Raw genomic sequence first — 22,111 nt, forward strand, 5'->3', positions numbered from 1 at the left:
GCTACATCATCTCACATCTGACTCCTAAGTTAACTTAATAACTACACATCCTGTAGTAACAATATACTTCTTGCTTTCTCAGTCAGTTTAATGGGTATAAGAGACTGGGTATAAGAAGGTTTACAGCTCAGGAAATGTCTATCCTGTCATACTATTATAGGAAACATTACTTAAAGTGTTTTTTACTTTGGTAGTTGTGGTAGACAGAATCATGCCCCCCACCTCCCCAGGTTGTCCAAGTACTAATTACCGGAATCTGTCATATATTACATAACAAAGGCTGTGGATGGAATGAAGGTTGCTAATCATCTGACCTTAAAATAGAGATCATCCTGGATTACCTAATGTAATCATAAGAGACCTTTTATGTGAAAGAAGGAGGCAGAAGAGTCAGTGTCAGAGTGATGCAATATAAGACTTGACCAGCTATTACTGAAGATGGAAGAGAACCAAGGATGCAGGAACTTGGGAAGCCTGTATAGCTGGAAAGGGCAAGAAAACCTCTTCTCCCCTAGAGCCTCCAGAAAGGAAGGCACACCTCAATTTTAGCTCAGTGTGACCCATTTAGGACTTCCAAACTATAGCTCTGTGAGATAATAAATTCGAATTGTTACAGCAGCTGTAGGAAACTAACATAGTAGTTGCTGAGGACAGAGAAGAATAGATGGGGAGTAATGGGACCCACCTCCTATACTGGGAAGTATGTATATAAATTACTCAACATAGATACATACAGATGGTCCCCCACTTACAATGATTCAACTTAATGATTTTTCAACCTTATGATAGTGCAACAGTGATGTGCATTCACGAGGAATTGTACTTCAAGTTATGAATTTTGGTATTTTCCTGAGTGATGCTCTCTTGTGATGCTAGGCAGCAGCAGTGAGCTACAGCTCTCAGATGTAATCACATTATAAGTCAAGAAGGATTTGTACAACAAATTGTATATTGCATGTCGAACTCAGTCTCTTTCTAGTACATGTTAATGTTATGGTCCCTTTTGGACCTGCTTCTTGTATCCCACATAGACTGGAAGGGTATGTGCTTCTTGCTTCAAGGCCCTTGTTATTTGTCTTAGGTCTTGTCTTACACATTTGCTTTAAGTATAATCTTTAAGCTCATATAATCATCAGTGAATTGAATTTCTTCAGAGATTTCCCCTTTTTTTGGATTCTTGCTGCAAAAACTGGCTGTAGAGTTGATCATCTTTCTTACCTTTAGGCTCACTCTCTGCTATTTCTCTTTCGGATCAATCCTAGTCTATGTGTATGAATTGGAGGAGATTTTAAAGAACAATGTAGAATTTCTTTCTTGAAATTAAAATTGAAGATGAAAGCTTCTATGTTTATTGTAGCATTATTTATAATAGCCAAGGTATGGAAGCAACTCAGGTGTCCAACGATAGATGAATGGATAAAGAAGATGTGTATATATACATGGTGGAATATTACTCAGCCATAAAAAAGAGATCTTGCCATTTGTGTCAACATGGATGGACCTAGAGGGTATTGTGCTAAGTGAAATAAGTCAGACAAAGAACAATATCATACAATGTTACTTGTATGTGGAATCTAAAAACCAAAACGAATAAACAAAGCAACCAAAAGCAGAAATAGACCCATAAATACAGAGAACAAACTGATGGTTGCCAGAGGGGAGGATGGGCAATGTGGGTGAAGGGGCGTGGGGGGAGTAGGAGATACAGCCTTCCAGTTATGGAATGAATAAGTCATGGGATAAAAGGCACAGCACAGGGAATAGAGTCAATAGCATTGCATGGTAGCAGATGGTAGCTATACTTGTGGTGGGCATAGCATAGTACAGAGTTGTTTAATCACTATTATATATCTGAAACTAATGTAACATTATGTGTCAACTATACTTCAATTTTAAAAAAATTGAAAATGAAAGCCTCCACTTGTCCACTTGCAAAATAAGTGCCACACTGCTAAATTTCATCCTTTCCCCAACATAATGTCAACTCATAATGAGAAAAAAACTGATTAGATACTTCATGCCCAATATCCTGCAGCTTTAGTAAGGTTCAGAAGGAGGCAAGTCAAACTGGGCATAGTGAAATTAAAAGAAAAGTTTTTAGAGTCAGAAAAAATTGTGTGTTCAATAAATTTACCTCTCTTCAACTCTTCCTTATTATTCTGTATTTTACTGAGTCTTTATTACAGAATTATGGTATTCATTTTTCTATTCTTAGCATGAAGCTCAGTACTTTGAACATCCAAAATACCTCTTACTAGCTTTTTTTTTTTTTTTGAGTGGATATGCCACATCTACCCTCAAAAGAGACTTTCAAACCAGAAAACTACATCACTCTGGTAAGATAGAGTCTTACCATAGTCTGTCATAGTGCTGTCATAGGCCGTTTTTAAATCTGATAAAAGCTATGCACCTAAAATAAAAAAATAGGAACAACACAAAAATTGTCATACAGTTTCAAATAGTTCTTTAAGCTCTTGAACATGACCCAAGTTAAGAATCTTAGGGCAGTGGATTCTTCTGTAGTAGAAGGGAATCTGTAACAACTTAGAAAAGACTGAAGAGACATATACAAGGAGGGAAGGTAGTAATGTCCCAGAAAATGCTTTCAACTGAGAATCAAGTTTTCCCATGAATTTACTTAACAAGTTATTTAAAAGGTTTTTGGTAGAAAACACCAAAGGAAAGCTTTATCTTCATAATTTTTAGGTCTCTTTTAATCTTGAGTTTCCCATCATTCTCTATGGATCTTTTTCTGGTTTATAAAGCGAGGGGGGTGCTGTTATGCACTGAATGTATCTTCCCCAAATCCGTATGTTGAAGTTCTAACCCCAAGTGTGGCTATAGTTGAAGATGGTGCCTCTAAGGAAGTCATTAAAGTTAAACAAAGTCATGAAGTTGGGGTCCTGATCTAATAGGATTAGCTCTAGTTGGTACATCCAGAAATGGAATACTATTCAGTGCTAAAAAGAAAGGAGATATGAAGCCATGAAAAGACATGGACAAACCTTAAATGCATATTGCTAAGTGAGAAGGTGGCCTTCTATAAACCAGGAAGAGAACCTTTATAAGTAACCGACTTGGTTGGCACTTTGACCTTGAACAGTGAGAAATAAATTTCTGTTGTTTAAAAGACTCAGTCTGGGGGCGCCTGGGTGGCGCAGTCGGTTAAGCGTCCGACTTCAGCTCAGGTCACGATCTCGCGGTCCGTGAGTTCGAGCCCCGCGTCAGGCTCTGGGCTGATGGCTCAGAGCCTGGAGCCTGTTTCCGATTCTGTGTCTCCCTCTCTCTCTGCCCCTCCCCCGTTCATGCTCTGTCTCTCTCTGTCCCAAAAATAAATAAACGTTGAAAAAAAAATTTAAATAAAAAAAAAAAAAAAAAAAAAGACTCAGTCTGTAGTAGTTTGTTATGGCAGCCCAAGCTGACTAATACAGTTGGAAAAACCCTGAGATTTTAGTATAGTTCTTATTTCCATAATGGAATGAATCTCTACTTAGTCAAATCTAGGTCCAAGAAGCAACTATAGATGGGCATACCTTGCATCTTTTGCAAAATTATTCCTTGGGGTGTCCCATATTAGGTTTCCTATATTTGGTAGACTTTACTGTCTCTGAATATACCTTTACCAATGAGAAAAAAAAAATGTGTGCCATATTGATTATTTAGAAAGAAGGATGCATCATTTAAAATGCCTTTGAGGGGCGCCTGGGTGGCGCAGTCGGTTAAGCGTCCGACTTCAGCCAGGTCACGATCTCGCGGTCCGTGAGTTCGAGCCCCGCGTCGGGCTCTGGGCTGATGGCTCAGAGCCTGGAGCCTGTTTCCGGTTCTGTGTCTCCCTCTCTCTATGCCCCTCCCCCATTCGTGCTCTGTCTCTCTCTGTCCCAAAAATAAATAAACGTTGAAAAAAAAAAATTTTTAAAATGCCTTTGAATGTGTCGCTTTAACACAGTGGTCTGAATATAGCAATGTGAATCACTATCTTTCTTTGGCACTTTTTTTAATTAAAAAAATTTTTTTTAATGTTTATTTTTGAGAGAGAGACAGAGAGAGACAGAGCACAAGTGGGAGAGGGGTAGAGAGAGAGGAAGACACAGAGCTGTCAGCAGAGGGCCCATCAGGAGGCCCAAACTCAGGAACAGCGAGATCATGACCTGAGCTGAAGTTGGTCACTTAACCAACTGAGCCACCCAGGCACCTCTATTCCTTGTCATTTGTAATCAAAAAGTTGAAGAACAGGATTGTTCTTGCATCCACAGTCATGGCTAGGTTAGGACATTCTAATGTCTTAAATGAAGGAAAATATGATAACTTGAAAAAAAGATTATTTTTACGGAAAATGTACCAATAAAATGAACACATTTAACAAATATTCTATCAGGTGCCTCCTCTTTCAGGTACTTGATAGTTATCTTAAAATCCTTTTTTTCCTTTGCATTATGAGACAATAAATCTAAAAACAAAAGATTTTTAAATCACTGAAAACACATCCTTGAACCATGCCAACAACTTTTGTGTTGTAAAATGGTTTCAACAATTACACGTTCACCTCTCTAAATTTTTTTTTTAATTTTAGGTAGAAAACTTTCATTAAAAATTTTCCAGTCTAGGGGCGCCTGGGTGGCTCAGTTGGGTAAGCATCTGACTGTGGATCTCAGCTCAGGTTATGATCTCACATACATCGAACCTTGTATCAGGCTCTGGGCTGACAGTGTGGAGCCTGCTTGGGATTCTCTGTCTCCCTCTTTCTCTGTCCCTCCCTTGCTCACACTCTCTTTCTCTTAAAAAGAAATAAACTTTAATTTTATTAAAAAAAACATTTCCAATCCAATGACAAAAATTGTTCAACTTCGTGAATAAAGTAGTAAGCCTGTAGAATATCTACATGTCATGGACATTCACTATATCACTCAAAGTAAAACATATGGGGGGGGGCACTTGGGTGGCTCAGTCAGTTGAATGTCCAACTTTGGCTCAGGTCATGATCTTGTGGTTTGTGGGTTCAAGCACCATATCGGGTTCACTGCTGTCAGCCTATCAGGCAGAGCCTGCTTTGGAACCTCTGTCCCCTTTTCTCTGCCTCTCCCCTGCTTATGCTCTCCCAAAAAATAATTTAATAAATAAATAAAACATTTGGTTGCCATTATCTTCATAGGGCAAGATACTGATAATTTTATAGTGTCTATTTTCTCACATAAAATAGAAAAAGAACATAATTTCACACGGAAATTATAAAACCACTAGTTATAAAATCATATTCATAAGAATCAATAGAAAAATTATGTCAAATGTTCCTGACTCGAATTATAACTATGTACAAAAATAATAGAAGGAAAAGTAAAGGAGGTAAAAGAAGGCACACTGCTCTGTTTAAAGGCAAAAAGCACCTCTTAAGTTTGTTGAAAAAAATTAACAAAATGTTAACTGTGTCCAAGTGTACAATTTTATTCAATATTTATATAATTTAATTTGTTAGAAAAATAATTTGACTTTGTTTTGTCCTATTATAAAAGTTTCATTATAAATTGGGTGATATATAAATTTACATATGCTTTATGTAAAATTTTTTGTAGTCATATTGATTTAAACTCAACATGTTCCCAAAGATAATTTTTTTTAATGTTTATTTACTTTTTACACAGAGGGAGACAGAGCACGAGTGGGGGAGGGGCATACAGAGAGGGAGACGCAGAATCTGAAACAGGCTCTGGGCTCCGGGCTCTGAGCTGTCAGCACAGAGCCCGATGTAGGGCTCGAACCCACAAACTGTGAGCTCATGACCTGAGCTGAAGTCGGACGCTTAACCGACTGAGCCACCCAGGCGCCCCTCCCAAAGATAATTTGATGCTGCTTACAACAATTAGAAATGATAGAAAAAAGTTAATAATAAACAGATGAAAACTAATAATAGGAGACTAAAGCAAAAAACAAAAAAAGAAAAAGGAAAGAAAAAAATTAAGCTAACTCTATTCTTTGACAGCAGTTTTTCAGGATATTTTTCATTAAGTAAGTGGTTTTGAACAGCGTAATTTGTGATGGCCTAGGGAACAGTTTGACAAAAGACAGAGATTGTCCACAAATGATTGTTACTTAGAAAACTTCTGAGCAAAAGTTATCCATATAATATTATAATTTATTTCTGTTAAAGTAATTCTATCCAGAGCTGAAGTTGTACAGTCTCGGTACATAGATAGATCTTCTGAGAATAAACATTTCTAAAGTAGGAACAGGTTGATGCCCTATTTCTCAATTATATGAGAAAGGAGTCAAACTAGAAAGGAATTCTGCATTGTTGTAATGAGATATGGACATTCTGTAACATATAAATCTTTAAGAAGTACATATGCTGATGATGCTTGGCAAGACATGATACCAATGGCTTTACTCTCCCAAAACAGCAAGTCTTATAACAATAATAATGTATCCAAGTTTTTGTGAATCAAATTTATGTCCTCTCTGTTTTAGTCAGGGTTTGCCAGAGACAGAGACCAATAGGAAATTATATACATATATATCTATATATATATTATATATATATATATATATATATATATATATATATATATATAATATATATATTTATTTCCTGGAGAGACCCAGGAAAGCCCATGGTGTAATTCAATCTGATTCCAAGGGTCTGAGGACCAGGGAAGCTGATGGTGTAAATTCCAGTCTAAAGGCCAGAGAGGATGAGATGAGATTACTCAACTCAAGCAGGCAGACAGAAATATAAAGGGGCAAATACCTCCTTCCTCGGTTTTTTGTTCTATTTAAGCCCTCAACAGATTGGATGATTCCACCCCCATGAGGGAGGGCAATCTACTGAGTCCACCAATTCAAATGCTAATTTCATCTGGGAACACCTTCATATACACACTCAGAAATAATATTTAATCAGGGCCAGTCAAGTTGACATAAGATGTTAACTATCACACTCTGTAACATCCAAAATTTTTGAAGAACCAGAGATACTGAAAAGAGATGCAAGTATTGGAAATAAAGACTACCTTCTAATACCTACCATATTTCATAGAACCTAAGATGCTATGCAGTCAATGATGAACCATTATTTTATGTATAACCAAGAAAACGAAAAATGTGCCGGTTAATTGTAAGATGCTGTCAATCATAAAATACATACTAGTTTCTAGCATGTAAAATGCAAACATAAGTGTGCATCTAAGAATCTATGAAATATTGCAACAAAATTCATGCTTACTGTTTGAAATTTGCTACCTGTACAAATCACTTTCAGAAACAAGAAAGCAAGGGCCTAGAAATATCATTAAATGTGATGAAATGTGAAAGACACCTGTGTCCTATTTGATCCTTCTAAATTACCAAAGAGAATATATCAACCAAAGGGATGTGCTCTGTGTAGTTCAGAAAGGGGTGACTTGACAAGCAAAAATGTGTCTGCAGCATTACTGATACAGTTTTAAGGTAAAACAGAACTCTGACCCACTGGGAAATTACATCCCCAGGGCACCGTATGAATATAAATCCCCTCAATCTGCAATTCTATTACGAAACTCAAACCTTTATTTTATCAAGGAGAAAAATATAGTTGTAATATTGAGGGGATATCAGCAGACTATTAAGTTTCTAATTTGCAGAGCTAAAAATTGCTTTTTAAAAAAGTATGTACATATACATGTATGTATGTGTGTGTATTACATAGGAAAATCAGTCTGTATTTCCATGAATTTAGGGGACTACAAGCCAGTGGAATTGAAAGAATTCTGGTAGCAAATGATCTCCCTGGATGTTTTCATAACTTAAAGCAATTAATCACCCTATTCAAACCATATGGGCTCCTGAATCCCATTAGGCAGAATCCTAGTGTTTACAAAATATTGAGGGAAGGGACGCCTGGGTGGCTCAGTCAGTTAGGTCTCTGACTTCAGCTCAGGTTATGTTCTCACAGTTGGTGGATTCAAGCCCTGTGTCAGGCTCTGGGCTGACAGCTCAGAGCCTGGAGCCCATTTCAGATTCTGTGTCTCCCTCTCTCTCTGCCCATCCCCCGCTTGTGCACGCACGCGCTAGTTCTCTCTCTCAAAAATAAATAAATAAGCATTATAAAAACATTGAAGGAATATTAAAAGACTATGGAATCAGAAGAAGAATTGAACTTCAGGATTAAAGGGAGGGGTATATTAACAGGATTACTCTTACTGCATGTCATGAGAGGAAAAAAGCCAGTCCTAAAATCTGCACTAATTGTAGGCACTGATCACAAACACAGGACCACCCATGGAGAACCAGAATATAAATTTGTTTTCATTATAACTCTAGGGTTTTTTTGTTTTTTGTTTTTGTTTTTGTTTTGTTTTGTTTTGTTTTGAGGGGTTGCAGTGTGAACACTTTAGGTAAAGGGTGGGTGTGGAAATATTTATAAAGGAACATAAATAAAATGAGTTCTTAAGTAACTTCCTCTGAATGAATCTGACTAATCTTGCCAATGTTTTCCTGGCTTCCACGCAATCTTTATCGAACCAGGAAGTGGGTCAGCCAGACCTGGGGCAGACAAGACAATCAGTTGGTATGTAAACAACTGAAAGACTTCTGTAAATCAATAGGGGACTTATAATATTTCTTAGACTCCAAGTCCCTCCCCACCTTTTCATCTTCCTTTTCCCTGAATTCATTGGTACAATTAGGTATGCACACAAATCAAGAGTTTGAAATACTAAAGAGCAGTTTAGTAAGAAAGTAGAGATTTTCAGCACTGCAAAAAACATCTACCATGAAGCTAAACAGAGGAGAAATATAATGCTTTGTTTAAAATATGATTCTTCCTAGCTTGATCCTAAGAGTTGCCATTTATAAATAGCCTGTTTTAGTCACAGGTAAGTATGATGGGCTATTTCTTTGAATAAAGTAGCAAATCCTACAGGTATGGTCTGCCAACTCCTTCATCCACATTATCTTTGGACAATCCTTAATTAGACCTTAAGGATTTTGATACATGGCTCAGAGTCTTGCACATCTGCACCTCTCCCCCATCAAAGCTCTTGAAGATTATAAGGACTGTGCAGATAACCCATTCAGTGATCTATGATTTTCAGTATTACTCCATTTCAGCCACCATCCACCACTTTCCAAAGCAACCATTACCATTTAGCTCTGTACTAGCTCAGAAAATTTAACCCATGATCTTTCCACTGACTTCTGTACTTCTCTCCCACCTTAACTCATACCTCATTACATTCCTACTTCATGTAGACCCTTATTCCTCGATTTTATTTCAGTCAATCTTCTTTTGAATTTCCTTTCTTTCTGATCATACATTCTCACCACCCAGAGATAACTATTCCTAATACTTTGGTATATAAGGACATTGCAATATTATTGTAACTTGAACAGAAATTTTATTTCTTTTTGTATGAATTCAAAACCATGAATCCTTTATTGCTTATAATTTTAAATTTCGATAAAAACTCCCTCACTGTGAGGGTCTACATTCTATTCCACTAATTGGAGAGCTTTGCACTTCCCATCTGGGCCTTCAATGCCTCAGGAGTTCAGTGACAGAAAACTCTTTACAAACTAATAGCTAAGATGCAGCAGGGAAGGCAGGTGGCATAGGGTAGACAGATAAACAGGACATCAATTGGCTCACTCCCCAACCCTCCCTTAGCAAAACCCCTACTTTAATTAATATGTTCAGATAAGAAACTCTGACTTTCTTAAAAGATAATGCTCTAAAATGAACCAATCATCAAATAAAAAAGTTTGTAGAAATTAAACACATGATGCTAATAGTACATAATTCGCTATATGTAGAAAGCTAAACTCAAGATAATAAAAGATATGTGAGGGAAATGGGAAATGAAGGATAAAAGAATTAGAGAAGTCCAAGAGATCCAACTTCTAATACATGGGAGGTATGCAAACAGAAAACAAAAATATAGGAAGGTGCCTAGGTGGCTCAGTCAGTTGAGCGTCCAACTCTTGATTTCAGCTCAGGTCATGGTCTCACAGTTCATGAGTTCGAGCCCCATATTGGACTCTGTGCTAGCAGCATGGAGCCTGCTTGAGATTCTCCTTCTCTCTCTTTCTGTCTCTCTCTACCCCTCCCTGCCTCTGTCTCTCTCTTAAAATAAATAAATAAAAGAAATTTTAAAACATAGGAGAATTTTACTTTATAAATTTTAAATTATAAATAAAATGTCCTATAGTGAAAAGAGGTTAAAGAGTACCAGCCTGAAAACAATCTCAAACTATAGTGTTACAAAATTTTGGAACACTAGTGAGAAAGAAGAGAACCTAAAAGTATCCAGAGAAAAAGGGAAAGTTAAGTTACAATTAAAAGAAAAAAAGAGATGGCATTGGACTTCTCAGAAACAGCAGCAGTAGACACCAGGAATCAGTGGAAACATACGTGTTAAATCCTGAGGGAAGGCTATTTTCAAGATGAAATTCTGTAGCTCGCCAAATTCCAGTTAAGTGTGAGGCTAAATGAGGTTTTTTTTCAGACATGCAAGTACCAAAAAAATAAAGTGAAAAAAAAAAATGTACCTCTTAAGTACTCCTTCATAAGGAACTATTGGATGATTGCTACAGTTAAAATAAGGGCATAAAACAAGAAAGAGGAATATAGTAAGTCTTGTTAAACTAGATAGCCTAAATAGAAAAGTGACAAAATTCAGTTCCACTTTGATGATAAATCTTAAAGAGCCAGGATGAGACATTCAGCAGGTCTAGAAGAAACTGCTTAAATTGGAACAAGATGACAAAGGGCTTGGGGGTTGTCTCCAGAAAACCTATGGAATTGAGAGATTATCTGTTATGTTTGAGACAGCAATTTGATAAACAGAATATTTGCCAAAACGAAGCACAGATGTTAAAAACGAGAAAACTAAAAACTAAGCAACTGAAAAAGCTAAGTAAATTTGAAAGAAAAACTAAATTTGGGCCAGACAAGAAAAGCTGATTAAGCTGTAAGTACACTGCTTGGTTCTGAGTTTTTATATAGTCACAATAATGTGAACATTCTGTTGATGTGACCACAAATTGTGATAAAGTTAGATTAGGATGATGGAAGAAGAGATAAACAGAAAATAAGAGAGCAAAACACTTATCTGCACTATAAGAAATTAATAGAAAATGTATAAAATTGATAAACCAAGAAATAGTATAATACCTAGAAATTTACTTTTATTTTTTAAAATACTTATTTATTTTGAGAGAGAATGCAAGCAGGGTAGGGGCAAAGAGGGAGGGAGAGAGAGAGACTCCCAAGTAGGTTCCTCACTGTTGCACACAGCCTGGTGTGGGGCTTGAACTCATGAAATGTGAGATGGTGACCTGAGCCAAAATCAAGAGTCAGCCACTTAAATGACTGAGCCACCCAGGCACCCCAGTATATCTAGAAATTTAAAGATTAATCCTAAAATTAAAAACTAAGAACTAAAACAGGTTGTTTCAGGGGAGTAGTAATGGTTCAGATAGAGACAGTTCTTCTCTTTGTGACTTATTTGATAAGCAAATTTTGTGCTTTTATAATATCAGTAAAATTATAGTTAGTTTAAAAATAAGCTACTTTAGGGGCACCTGTCTGGCTCAGTCAGTACAGCATCTGACTCTTGACCTCAGGGTCATGAGTTTGAGTCTCATGTCGGGTGTAGAGATTACTTTTAAAAATGCATTTAAATTCATGTATCAGTTCTAGCAGACTTTTGGTGGAGTCTATCGGATTTTCCATGTATAATATCATGTCATCTGCAAAAAGCGAAAGCTTGACTTCATCTTTGCCAATGTTGATGCCTTTGATTTCCTTTTGTTGTCTGATTGCTGATGCCAGAACTTCCAACACTATGTTAAACAACAGCGGTGAGAGTGGACATCCCTGTCGTGTTCCTGATCTCAGGGAAAAAGCTCTCAGTTTTTCCCCGTTGAGGATGATGTTAGCTGTGGGCTTTTCATAAATGGCTTTGATGATCTTTAAGTATGTTCCTTCTATCCCGACTTTCTCAAGGGTTTTTATTAAGAAAGGGTGCTGGATTTTGTCAAAGGCCTTTTCTGCATCGATTGACAGGATCATATGGTTCTTCTCTTTTTTTTTGTTAATGTGATGTATCACGTTGATTGATTTGCGAATGTTGAACCAGCCCTGCATCCCAGGAATGAATCCCACTTGATCATGGTGAATAATTCTTTTTATATGCTGTTGAATTCGATTTGCTAGTATCTTCTTGAGAATTTTTGCATCCATATTCATCAGGGATATTGGCCTGTAGTTCTCTTTTTTTACTGGGTCTCTGTCTGGTTTAGGAATCAAAGTAATACTGGCTTCATAGAATGAGTCTGGAAGTTTTCCTTCCCTTTCTATTTCTTGGAATAGCTTGAGAAGGATAGGTATTATCTCTGCTTTAAATGTCTGGTAGAACTCCCCTGGGAAGCCATCTGGTCCTGGACTCTTATTTGTTGGGAGATTTTTGATAACCGATTCAATTTCTTCGCTGGTTATGGGTCTGTTCAAGCTTTCTATTTCCTCCTGATTGAGTTTTGGAAGAGTGTGGGTGTTCAGGAATTTGTCCATTTCTTCCAGGTTGTCCAATTTGTTGGCATATAATTTTTTATAGTATTCCCTGATAATTGTTTGTATCTCTGAGGGGATTGGTTGTAATAATTCCATTTTCATTCATGATTTTATCTATTTGGGTCATCTCCCTTTTCTTTTTGAGAAGCCTGGCTAGAGGTTTGTCAATTTTGTTTATTTTTTCAAAAAACCAACTCTTGGTTTTGTTGATCTGCTCTACAGTTTTTTTAGATTCTATATTGTTTATTTCTGCTCTGATCTTTATTATTTCTCTTCTTCTGCTGGGTTTAGGCTGCCTTTGCTGTTCTGCTTCTATTTCCTTTAGGTGTGCTGTTAGATTTTGTATTTGGGATTTTTCTTGTTTCTTGAGATAGGCCTGGATTGCAATGTATTTTCCTCTCAGGACTGCCTTCGCTGCGTCCCAAAGCGTTTGGATTGTTGTATTTTCATTTTCGTTTGTTTCCATATATTTTTTGATTTCTTCTCTAATTGCCTGGTTGACCCACTCATTCGTTAGTAGGGTGTTCTTTAACCTCCACGCTTTTGGAGGTTTTCCAGACTTTTTCCTGTGGTTGATTTCAAGCTTCATAGCATTGTGGTCTGAAAGTATGCATGGTATAATTTCAATTCTTGTAAACTTATGAAGGGCTGTTTTGTGACCCAGTATATGATCTATCTTGGAGAATGTTCCATGTGCACTCGAGAAGAAAGTATATTCTGTTGCTTTGGGATGCAGAGTTCTAAATATATCTGTCAAGTCCATCTGATCCAATGTCTCATTCAGGGCCCTTGTTTCTTTATTGACTGTGTGTCTAGATGATCTATCCATTTCTGTAAGTGGGGTGTTAAAGTCCCCAGCAATTACCACATTCTTATCAATAAGGTTGCTTATGTTTATGAGTACTTGTTTTATATATTTGGGGGCTCCGGTATTCGGCGCATAGACATTTATAATTGTTAGCTCTTCCTGATGGATAGACCCTGTAACTATTACATAATGTCCTTCTTCATCTCTTGTTACAGCCTTTAATTTAAAGTCTAGTTTGTCTGATATAAGTATGGCTACTCCAGCTTTCTTTTGGCTTCCAGTAGCATGATAAATAGTTCTCCATCCCCTCACTCTGAATCTAAAGGTGTCCTCAGGTCTGAAATGAGTCTCTTGTAGACGGCAAATAGATGGGTCTTGTTTTTTTATCCATTCTGATGCCCTATGTCTTTTGGTTGGCGCATTTAATCCATTTACATTCAGTGTTATTATAGAAAGATACGGGTTTAGAATCATTGTGATGTCTGTATGTTTTATGCTTGTAGTGATGTCTCTGGTACTTTGTCTCACAGGGTCCCCCTTAGGATCTCTTGCAGGGCTGGTTTAGTGGTGACAAATTCCTTCAGTTTTTGTTTGTTTGGGAAGACCTTTATCTCTCCTTCTATTCTAAATGACAGACTTGCTGGATAAAGGATTCTCGGCTGCATATTTTTTCTGTCTAGCACACTGAAAACCTCGTGCCAATTCTTTCTTGCCTGCCAAGTTTCAAAAGAGAGATCAGTCACGAGTCTTATAGGTCTCCCTTTATATGTGAGGGCACGTTTACCCCTTGCTGCTTTCAGAATTTTCTCTTTATCCTTGTATTTTGCCAGTTTCACTATGATATGTCATGCAGAAGATCGATTCAAGTTACGTCTGAAGGGAGTTCTCTGTGCCTCTTGGATTTCAATGCTTTTTTCCTTCCCCAGTTCAGGGAAGTTCTCAGCTATTATTTCTTCAAGTACCCCTTCAGCACCTTTCCCTCTCTCTTCCTCCTCTGGGATACCAATTATGTGTATATTATTTCTTTTTAGTGTATCACTTAGTTCTCTAATTTTCCCCTCATACTCCTGGATTTTTTTATCTCTCTTTTTCTCAGCTTCCTCTTTTTCCATAACTTTATCTTCTAGTTCACCTATTCTCTCCTCTGCCTCTTCCATCCGAGCCGTGGTGGTTTCCATTTTGTTTTGCATTTCATTTAAAGCGTTTTTCAGCTCCTTGTGACTGTTCCTTAGTCCCTTGATCTCTGTAGCAAGAGATTCTCTGCTGTCCTGTATACTGTTTTCAAGCCCAGCGATTAATTTTATGACTATTATTCTAAATTCACTTTCTGTTATATTATTTAAATCCTTTTTGATCAGCTCATTAGATGTTGTTATTTCCTGGAGATTCTTCTGAGGGGAATTCTTCCGCTTGGTCATTTTGGATAGTCCCTGGTGTGGTGAGGACCTGCAGGGCACTTCCCCTGTGCTGTGGTGTATAACTGGAGTTGGTGGGCGGGGCCGCAGTCAGTCCTGATGTCTGTCCCCAGCCCACCGCTGGGGCCACAGTCAGACTGGTGTGTGCCTTCTCTTCCCCTCTCCTAGGTGCGGGATTCACTGTGGGGTGGCGTGGCCCATCTGGGCTACTTGCATAATGCCAGGCTTGTGATGCTGGGGATCTGGCGTATTAGCTGGGGTGGGTAGGCAAGGTGCACGGCGGCAGGGGGGGCAGGCTTAGCTCGCCTCTCCTTAGGTGATCCACTTCAGGAGGGGCCCTGTGGCAGCCGGAGGGAGTCAGATCCGCTGCCAGAGGTTTGGCTCCGCAGAAGCACAGAGTTGGGTGTTTGCGCGGAGCGAGCAATTTCCCTGGCAGGAACCGGTTCCCTTTGGGATTTTGGCTGGGGGATGGGCAGGGGAGATGGCGCTGGCAAGCGCCTTTGTTCCCCACCAAACTGAGCTCTGTCGTCCGGGGGCTCCGCAGCTCTCCCTCCCTTTGTCCTCCAGCCTTCCCGCTTTCCGAGCAAAGCTGTTGACTTATGACCTCCCAGACGCTAAGTCGCGCTTGCTGTCGGAACACAGTCCGTCAGGCCCCTCCGCTTTTGCAAGCCAGACTCAGGGACTCTGCTTGGCCGGCGAGCCGCCCCTCCGCCCCGGCTCCCTCCCGCCAGTCCGTGGAGCACGCACCGCCTCGCCGCCCTTCCTACCCTCTTCCGTGGGCCTCTCGTCTGCGCTTGGGTCTGGCGACTCCGTTCTGCTAATCCTCTGGCGGTTTTCTGGGTTATTTAGGCAGGTGTAGGTGGAATCTAAGTGATCAGCAGGACGCGCGGTGAGCCCAGCGTCCTCCTACGCCGCCATCTTCCCCTCCTACCGAAAACCAGTGGTTCTTAAATCTGTTGTATGTGTATGTGCATGACCAATTTTAGAAAAGGAAAATGTTTAGTGATATTAATTTAAGAACAAAAAGACTCAAGGTGCCTGGGTGGCTCAGTCCATTGAGTGTCTGACCCTTGATTTCGGCTCAGCATTGGTTCCCTTGGTTCTCAGGCTTTCAAACTACACAACTGGCTTTCCTGGGTCTCCAACTTCCATAGATGTATGTGCATATGTGTATGTATATGTATATCAAGCCCCGTATCTGGCTCTGCACTGATAGTGTGGATCCTGCTAGGGATTCTTTCTCTCCCTCTCTCTCTGGCCTCCCCCATTTGCATGCACACACATGTGTGTGCACATTCCCTCCCTGTCTCTCTCAAAATAAGTATTTTTTTAAAAAAAAAAAAGAATAGAAAGACTCAAGGAACTCTGAATACTTCGGTAATCATTACGAATCAATTATTAGCACACTGTCACAACAAATGTCAAATTACATTCATTTATCCAGTCAAAGATTAGTAACCAAGCACTCACTACTATGTGCCAGAGGGTGTGGGGGATACTGTAGTGGCCAAAGCATTTGACTCCTTGCTTTTATGGAGCATACATTTCAGTGAGGGTGGACAGATAATTAACAAAGAAACAAATAGGTAGTGATGAGTACTATAAAGAAAGCAGCACACAAGTTTGGGTAGGTTATTTTATTTAGGGAGGGCAGTAAAGGCTCAATGATTTGGTGACATCTGAACAGAGACTTAAAAGAAGTTGAGAGTGCCACGTGGGTATTGAGAGAAAGGTGTTTCAAAAAGAGGAAACAGAATGTACATTCTGAAGTAAGGGTGCTTGGAGTATTTGAGGAACAGCAAGAGCCCAGTTGGAGTGGAGTTGGGCAAGAAGGAAACTGATAGAAGATAAGGTCAGAAAGGAAGACATAGGCTTGGTCATCTAGGACCTCATAGGCCATGGTGATGACTTTGGATTTATCCTAAATGTGATAGAGAGTCTCTGGGAGCTTTGAACAGAGGTGTGACAAGTACTGATTACACATTGTGGATCTTTCTACTCTTTTAATTCTTATAAATCACAGCATCCGACATCTCTTCTGTCCTGTTTCTGCTGACTTTGTAAAGAGAAGGATCTCTCTGTTTGTTGATTTAATGGGAGGAATTTGGGATGAGAGGAAGAATAGTGGATGCAAGTCTTCAGTCCAGATGGAGGACTGTCTTAATGTACAAACAGCCTAGAATAGAGATATTGAATTTTTTAGGAAACCTATTGTTGATTGAGAGATTCTACCAATTTACAAGTCTTTGACTTTATATTAAGATACATAATATTAATATGCCTAATGTAAATATACAAAAAGAACATGCATTCTGTCTTCCCACCCCTGCTCTGGGGTACATCACAAAGCATTCCTGAGTTGACTGACAATGAAGAGTATTATGCACAAATTATTTTTTTCCCATTGTGGACTAGTTTTTCCATGTGGCAAGAAAGATGGTTGATGGGTATTTCCTAATTATATACTTCCATCTCCAACACCCAGAAGAGAAACCCTCTTCTCTAATTTCAATAAAAAACTCCAAAATGAAAGCCTCTGGTTGGCCTGGCTGGGATCACATGTTCATTTTTGGCTCAATCACGTAGCTAGAGGAATGAATGAGTCACTCTGACAGGCCAGGTACAAATCAGATACCCAACCCAGCCCTGGGGAGAAGATACTACGATGGATAGTTGAGCAGGAAGGGGAGGGAAAACCAGACAGATAAAATATATAAGCATCTACTATATATGGTATACAAAATCTTTGACAATCTGAAGACTGCTTACCTCTACGGCCTTATCTTCTTCCACTCCTTAAATCAGATTATACTCCGGAAGTACAGCAGAATAGCTGGAATGAGCTTTAAAATGAGCAGATCCAGGTTTGCATCAGAAATTTGCAATTTACTATATATGACTTTGGGTAATTTTTATAATCTCCCTAAGCCTTAATTTCTTTAAAAATTTTTTTAATGTTTATTTATTTTTTAGAGACAGAGTGTGAGCAGGGGAGGGGCAGAGAGAGAGGGAGACACAGAATCTGAAGCAGGCTGCAGGCTGCCAGCGCAGAGCCTGACGTGGGGCTCAAACCCACTGACTGCGAGATCATGACCTGAGCCAAAGTCAGACGCTTAACCAACTGAGCCATCCAGGTGCCTCAAGCCTTGGTTACTTAATTTGCTTAATGTGGTAAATAATTGGACAAAAGGAAATGATGCAAGAAAAACACTTGGCAAGGGTCTCCTAGGTAGCAGGTGTGAGATTTTAGGGAATTGATAAATAGCATCCCTCTTTTCCTCTTTTAAGTTTGTTCAATTTAGGGGTGCCTGGCCGGCCCAGTCAGTTGAGCATCAGACTTCAGCTCAGGTCATGATCTCACAGTTCACGAGTTCAAGCCCCACATTGGGCTTGCTGCTGCCAGTGAGGAGCCCACTTTGGATTCTCTGTCCCCTTCTCTCTCTGTCCCTCCCCCACTCTCTCTCTTTAAAAGCTGGTTCAAAGAGATACTAGAGAATCAGAAAATGGAAATACCTTTAAAACATGTCAAATAATTTTTTATGTTTAAAACCCTTCAGGGGCACCTGGGTAGCTCAGTGGGTTAAGCGTCCGACTTCGGCTGAGGCCATGATCTTGTGGTTCGTGAGTTCGAGCCCCGTGTTGAGCTCTGTGCTGACAGCTCAGGGCCTGGAGCCTGCTTTGGATTCTGTGTCTCCCTCTCTCTATCTCTTCCTCCTCACTTACACTCTGTCTCTCTCTCTCTCAAAAATAAATAAAGATAAATAAATAAATAAATAAATAAATAAATAAAACCCTTCAGAGATTTCTCATCTCGCCTAGAGTAAAAGCTATCACCTATGTGGCCCTGAATTCATCTTCTACACTCGTCAATATCTGTTACCTCTCTACCCTCATTTCTATGGTTTCCCCTGTGCTCACTTTACACAGCCACACTGGCTTCATTACTCTTCTTCAAACTTTCAAGAAATCTCTCCTCAGATTCTTTATCCTTGCTTTTCCCACTTTTGGCCCAGACCACGAAACCCATTCTTGCACATGGCTTCCTCCCCCACTTAAGGAAGGAAATAGACATAGTCTCTGTCCTCATTGAGCTTATAGTCTAGTGGGGAGATGAGCATTAAATGCATAAACAAACAAATACTAAAGGAGTACAAAGGGTGGTATTATGATAGAAAAATACCTGTACTCATACTCTAAGAGAATAATGGGGCAGAATTGTCACATTTAGAATGGTAAACTAAGGAAAGGTCATTTAACCTGGCAATGGTATGCAAATCACATAATCAGAAAGTACAGACTTTGTCTAAGACCATTATCCAGCTTAGTAGAAATGGAACAATAATGAAGTATCACCTGAGAGCCAGGTAGACAAGTGGTCAGGGTCTGGAATGTTCAGTCATACCCAGTTTCTGGCAGATGGAAATTCAGGAGCAGAAAATTCGGTATATGAGGGAATCCAAATAAAAGGGAATCAGTCTAATAGGATCAGAGTCTAACCAAGAGCACAATTCATTCGATGCTCTACTAAGAGCTCTTCCCTGGGTTTTCTTAAAATCTTAGAGAGAATTGTTCTTAGAATAAAGTGGGGCTCTTTCTGTACTTTTCAATCAGAATGCAAATAAATAAAGATGATATCATTTTAGAAGTAATCTTAACTCTTTTCAAATTGACTTACAATTTTTTTCAGTAATTCTAGAAAGAGGAAGTTGCATAAATAGTACATACAGTCCTGTGTAAGCTTTGCCTAACACCCCCTAATGGTGACATCTTCTTTTAACATCTTACATACACGATAGCAAAACCAGAAATGAACACTGATACAATACCGCTGTGATGGTGAATTTTGTGCGTCAACTTGACTGGACCACAGGATGCCCAGATAGCTGCTTGTGTCTGTGTTAGTATTTCTGGAGGAGATTAGCATTTGAATCAGCAGACTGAGTACAACACATGGCCATCCCTAATGTAAGTGGGCATTATCTAATTCCTTGAAGACCTGGATAAAACAAAAAGGTGGAAGAAAGTTGAATTTACCCTTTCTCCTCCTGACTGTTGAATGGAGACAAGGATGTCCTCCTGTTCCCTGTGTTCCTGGTTCTCAGGCCTTCATACTTGGACTAGAATTGACAGCATTGGTTCCCTTGGTTCTCAGGCTTTCAAACTACACAACTGGCTTTCCTGGGTCTCCAACTTCCAGACATGTATGTGTATATGTGTATGTACATGTGTATATGTGTATGTACAGTCTGGCCCTATTTCTCTGGAGAATCCTAATACAAATGCTAATTAGATTACATACCTTATTTAGTTTTCATTAGTTTTTATATGTACTCATTTGCTTACATGTGTATATTTGTATGTGTGTTTACTTCTATGTAATTTTGATACCATAAACAGAATCATGTAGCTAATGTTGAAATCAATATACAGAACTACTCATACAACTCAATATCTAAAAGTAATCTGATTAAAAATGTGCTGAGGATCTGAATAGATATTTTTCCAAAGAAGACATACAGATTACCATTGTCATATAAGTACATGAAAATGTGCTCAACATCACTATTTATCAGGGAAATGCAAATCAAAAGCACAATGAGAGACCACCTCACACCTGTTAGAATGGCTATTATCAAAAAGATAAGAAATAACAAATGTTGGTGAGAATGGAGGAAAAAGAAGTCTTGTGCACTGCTGGTGGGAATATAATTGGTGCAGCATAATGGAAAAAAAGTATAGAGGTTCCTTAAAAAATTAAAAATAGAACTAACCATATGATCCAGCAATTCCATTTCTGGATATTTATCCAAAGGAAACAAAGATACTAACTTGAAAGGGTATTTGTAGCCCCATGTTCATTGCAGCAGTATTTACAATGGCCAAGACATGGAAACAACCTAAGTATCTACTGATGGATAAATGGATAAAGAAAATGTGGGACAGACACACACATACACACACACACACACACACACACACACACACACACATACAGGGATGTTATTCACCCAAAAACAGAAAAAAAATCCTGCCATTTGCAACAACGTTGATGGACCTTGAGAACATTGTGCTAAGTGAGGTAAGTCAGAGAAAGACAAGTACCATATAATCTGACTTACATGTGGAATCTGAAAAACACCACAGACCTCACAGATACAGAGACCAGATAGGTGGCTGCCAGAGGCAGCCCAGAGAGTATGGGCAAAATGGGTGAAGAGAGTCAAAAGGTATAGACTACCAATTATAAAGTAAGTCCTGGGGATATAACGTACAACATAGTGACTGTAGTTAATACTATTGTATTGTATATTTGAAAGTTGTTAAGAGAGAAGCTCTTAAAAATTCGCATAACAAGAAAAAAATTGATAACTATGTGTGGTGATGAAAACAAAAAATAACAAGATACAGAACTGTTCCACGGCATGTAGGAATTCTTTGTGCTCCTCTGTTATAGTCATACTTCCCCAACCCTATCCCTGCCCTTTAATTATTCTCCATTTTCATAGTTTTGTTATTTGGGAATGTTATATAAATGGAACCCTATAGCCCTTTGAGACTATCTTTTCCCATTAAGTGTGATGCCCTTGAGATCTATCCAAATTGTTGCATGTATTGCATGTTGTTGCATTCGTTTATATTGCTGAGCAGTGTCCCACTGCATGGATATACCAGGGTTTGCTTAACCATTCACCCCCTGAAAGACATCTTGGTTGTTTCCTTTCGAATTTATTTTTTAAAAAGCAAGTCATTTGCAAACCTTGGGTCTTTTGCTTTTGTAAAGAACTTTCAATCCACCTCAGAAGTGATAGGTTCATTAAGAGTTTCTGAGCAAGATGAATGCACTCAGAAGTGGGAGCATCGCATGGGGTGTCACTCTGAATAAATATGACCTTACACGGGTGAGCACTAGTTGATAGCCTAATCCTAAATGGTGTCAGCTCTCAGGAGGCTGTCCAGGGAGTGGACCAGGGATGGTAGGCATGAGGCCAAGAGGGCTGGTCCAATTGAAATGTTACATAGGAGTAAGGAGGAGGGATGACAGGGGGAAATGTGTACACATGAGCAAAGCATCACCTTTCCTGTAGTTCTGAAACAGGAAATATGACAACATGGGAGTCATTTATACTTCTCATTTCCCTCAAGTTACCAGCGGATAGACTGTCACTGCCCCTCAGTGCCACACCCCTTTGAGCCTGCATTTTATGCCCAGCAATAGCCATTTCATTACTGATTTTACAAAGCCTTATATGGAAAGAAAACAAACAAATGAAAAAAGGAAATGCAATGGGAAAAGGACACTCTCTTCAACAAATCGTGTTGGGAAAACTGGATAGTTACATGCACAAGAAT

At 38.9% G+C, this 22,111-nt stretch overlaps 1 long non-coding RNA gene across 1 annotated transcript in view; it reads right to left on the reverse strand.

Annotated features, from left to right (window-relative positions):
- LOC115504898 overlaps nt 1-22,111 on the reverse strand; it is a 53,481-nt gene that overhangs the window by 18,562 nt on the left and 12,808 nt on the right. The window contains exon 2 of the long non-coding RNA XR_003965835.1: nt 17,531-17,604. This is a non-coding gene — a long non-coding RNA (uncharacterized LOC115504898). The remainder of the gene's footprint in view (nt 1-17,530; nt 17,605-22,111) is intronic.

This window comes from Lynx canadensis, chromosome F1 (assembly GCF_007474595.2).
Source record: "Lynx canadensis isolate LIC74 chromosome F1, mLynCan4.pri.v2, whole genome shotgun sequence".
Taxonomy (NCBI): Eukaryota; Metazoa; Chordata; class Mammalia; order Carnivora; family Felidae; genus Lynx; species Lynx canadensis.